Source organism: Pteropus vampyrus, unplaced genomic scaffold, assembly GCF_000151845.1.
Source record: "Pteropus vampyrus isolate Shadow unplaced genomic scaffold, Pvam_2.0 Scaffold208, whole genome shotgun sequence".
NCBI lineage: Eukaryota > Metazoa > Chordata > Mammalia > Chiroptera > Pteropodidae > Pteropus > Pteropus vampyrus.
In genome coordinates, this window is record NW_011888989.1 from 2,856,183 (window position 1) to 2,860,438 (window position 4,256).

Here is a 4,256-nt window from a genome sequence, read left to right on the forward strand (position 1 = left end):
CCTTGTACACTGTTGGTGGGAATGTAAGTTGGTTCAGGCACTATAGAAAACAATTTGAGGTTTCCTCAAAAAACAAAATTAGAACTGCCGGGGGTGGATCCATAGTGTAGTGGTTAGCATGTCTGCTTTATACGCAGAAGGTCCTGGGTTCACGCCCCAGGTGGAGCCACGGACCATACCCCAGGTGCGCCAGGCCCCAGATGCGCCAGGCCCCCCAAGTGCTCCAGGGGTGCCAAGCCCCAGGTGCGCACCGGGAGCGCATGGGAGGAGATGTCTCACCTTCAGAGATCCAGTTCTTAAGAAGAGACAACAACATTTGTAGGTCAGCGATGGAAGTGACAGGGGGAGATTGAAGAGAGGGGGAAAAAAACTGCCATATGATCCAGCAATCCTACTTCCTGGTATACAGCCAAAGGTAAAAAAAAAAAAAAAAAAAAACAGGATATAAAAAAGATACCTGCACCCCCATGTTCATTGCTGCATTATTCACAATAGCCAACATATGGAAACAACATAAGTGTCCAACAATGGATGAATGGATAAAGGAGTTGTAAAATATATATAATGAATATTATTCAGCATGAGAAAAAAGGAAATCCTGCCATTTGTGACAACCTGGATGGACCTTAAGGGCATTATGCTAAATGAATCTAAGAAAATCTAACTCAGAAACAGAGAGTAGAATGGTGGTGCCAGGGGCTGGTGGGTAGAGGAATTGAAGAGATGTTGTTTAAGTGTACAACATCTTTATCTACTTGCAACTAGTAGATAAATCAGTTCTGGAGATCTAATGCACAGCATAGGGATTATAGTCAATGCCATATTATAAACTTTGAAGTTGCTAAGAGACTAGATCTTAATTGTTCTACTACAAAAAACGAGATGAAACTTATGTCACATGACTGAGGTGTTACATAATGCTACAGTGGTAATTATATTGCACTATATAAATTTTATTGATCAATATTTTATACCTTACATTTACACAATGTTATATGTCGATTATATTTCATAAAAAACAGAAACAAGAAAACTCTCTCCTTGTGTCTCATTCACTCACATTCTGTTATCTAAAGCAAGTCACATAGCCACCCCAACATCAATGTGATAAGAAAATATACTCTTCCCATGAATGTGTATGGGGCAAGGGATGGAATAGAAATGAAGGGAGAGTAATAATTGCCAAATAAAAATGTCAATCTCCCCCTGAGTTATGTGGAAAGTTACACGTGAGAGGATAATCTCACCTTGGAGAGCCTCAGGTGATAATAAAGGAAGTGATAGAAGTCATGATGATAAGAAAGACTTGTTGAGGGAAGAGTATAAATTGGTGCAACATTTTTGGAAGGTTGTTTATCATTATTCATTGAAATATAAAACACATATACTTTTTTGATCAAAAATTTCTCTACATGAATGGTATCTGTCTGTGAATATACTAACCAAATTATATCAAGTAAAACACTGTTTATAGTAGGAAGTAAAAATGGGAAATATCCAAAATATCAGAAGGACATGATTAATAAATCATGCTATATCCATGAAATGGGATATTCTGCATTTCTTAAAAAAAAATACAGGAGGAGAAAAAAATGGCAAAGAAAGTTGCCTGGGATCTAGATGAACAAGCTCTACAACTAGGGAGCGAAATAAGAAATCACCCTGCAACAAGAGGAGGTAGGACGAGGCAAGGACATGAGGCTGCCCTTTCCGGAGCAGTTGAGTGGGACAGAAGCTGCAGCAGCTGCAGATCCCTCTTAAAGGGGCCATGTCCATGAATGGACTTTCGAGGTGACGGACCTGCTCACTTGGAGCACCAGCACAGGTTCAGCTGTGTGGAGGGCACTAGGGACTTACAGGGGGACACCGAGTTGTCGGAGTGAGGGCCAGAGGCTAGAGTTTCTCCCAGAGAGAAGTGCCGGCGGTATCCATTGTTCCTCTGTTGAGCCCTACTCCTCCCAGTGTATGGATGCGGTTTCGCCATTGCTGAGATGGCATCGAACTGGATAACAGAGGTCACTCTGCCCAGAAGATTCCCTGAAATTTCTCCTCCCCCAACTCACAGCCCCACCCAAGACACATACAGGTGTATCCTTGGCCAGTCAGCTGGTCCTTGCTGAGCAGCACCTAGACTCACACTGGTGGCAGCTGGCCTTGGTTTCTGGTATGGCCTTTTGAGGCAACTATAAGCACAGCATCTGTGGATTGCTTGCTGAATCTTAACAGGTGGTCCCAGAGGGGCACAGCTGGGGCTAAACTTGGCCTGCAGGTGAACCCCTCTCAGGACTGTGCCACTGGACACCTACTAAACAAAGCCATGCCAATAAGACAGGGAGACTTAAGAGCTTTGCTTAGTACATAGAAACAAACACAGAAAGGCAGCCAAAATGGAAAGACAAAGAAGCAGAAGCCATTTGAGAGAACAGAACAGAGATCCAAAAATAATGGAGACAAGGAATCTAACAGATGCAGAGTTCAAAACAATGGTTATAAAGATGCTCAGTGACTACAGCCGTGCCACCCTGAACGTGCCTGATCCCATCTGGTCTCGGAAGCTAATCAGGGTTGGGCCTGGTTAGTACTTGAAAGGGGGACTACCTAGGAATACCAGGTGCTGTAGGCATTTAAAAAAAAAAAAGATGCTCGATGAACTTAGGGAAGACTAGAAAAACTCAGCGAGAACTTTTAACAGAGATGAAAAGACATAAAAATGGAAATGGAAATTACAAAAGAGAACCAGTCAGAAATGAAGAACACATTATCTGAGATGAAGAGTATATTAGATGGAATAAATAGAGTGGATAAAGAAGAGGATTGAACCACCAATATAGAGGATGGGGAAGCCAGGGACATTCAGTAAAGTTCAGGGCAAGAAAAAAGAAGGCGAGACTATAATAATAATTTAAGCAGCCTATGGGACATTATTAAAGGTAAAAATATCCATGTCATAAGGGTACCTGAAGGAAAACAAGATGTTGAAGAGCTATTTGAAGAAATAATGATGGAAAACTTCCTTCTCCTGGTGAAGAAAATAGACATACAACCCCAGGAAGCTCAGAGAGTCCCCAAAACCAAGAACCCAAAGAGGCCTACACCAAGACACATTGTAATTAAAATGCCAAAGGTTAAATACAAAGAGAGAATCTTAAAAGCAGCAAGAGAAAAGCAGTTAGTTACCTACAAGGGAGCAGCCATAAGACTGGCAGTTGATTTCTCAAAAGAAACCATGCAGGGCAGAAGGACTTGGCACAATATATTCGACGTGATGAAAATCCAGGATCTACAATCAAGAATACTTTATCCAGCGAAGCTTCTCAGACAAAAATAAACTAAAGGAATTTATCAACACCAAGCCAGTATTACAGGAAATGTTGGAGAGACTTCTTTAAGAAGAAAAGACATGTGTCAAAAACATAAATAAGGAATGGTAGTAACTACATTCCTATCAACAAGTACCTCAAAAATTAAGTGCTTCAACCAAAAGATAGAGTGACTGAATGGATAAGAAAACAAGACCCCTACATGTGCTGCCTACAAGAGACTCACTTCAAATTAAAAGACGCACACAGACTAAAAGGAAGGGCATGGAGAAAGATATTGTCTTGATAGACCTAGAGGGTATTGCGCTGAAAGAAATGGAAAGGATAGAAAAAGTAATATCGCATGACTTCACATACATGTAGAATCCAAAGAACAAATAAACAACAACAACAACAAACGCAGTAATAAACTTATAAATACAGAGAATATTTAGAGGGATACTAGATGGGAGGGGGGTTGGGAAAAAGACAAAGGGATTAAGTGGTACAAATGGATAGTTGCAGAATAGACATGGAGTTGTAGAGTGCAGCATGGGGAAGATGGTTAATAATGTAATAAATATCTAAGGGGAAAGAAGGATACTAGATTTAGTGTGGTCATCACTTTGCGAGTTATGTGGATTTCTGATTACTCTGCTATACAACTGTAACTGGTATATTATTGTATGCCAACTATAATTGAAATAAAACTCATTGAATTGTACAATGTAAAGATGAGCAACTAATTGTCTATTATTTCAAAAAAGCCATGAAAAAACCTTAAATTTCAAAAATAGAAAAAACTAATACATGCCGATATAGCTCTGAATAGAGGTTATCTTGTGAGAGGTGGGGTGCGGTGAGGTGGTAGAATTATTGAGGAAGGGCATGAGGGAAGATTCTGGGATACTTATATTGCTTTATGTCTTAATCTAGTGGAGGTTACATTTGTATGCT

The 4,256-nt window shown here is 40.3% G+C and overlaps 1 pseudogene; it reads left to right on the top strand.

Moving 5' to 3' along the window:
• The first annotated feature begins 2,504 nt into the window (after nucleotides 1-2,504).
• Nucleotides 2,505-2,623, top strand: LOC111747021 (annotated as a pseudogene).
• Nucleotides 2,624-4,256: the final 1,633 nt, after the last annotated feature.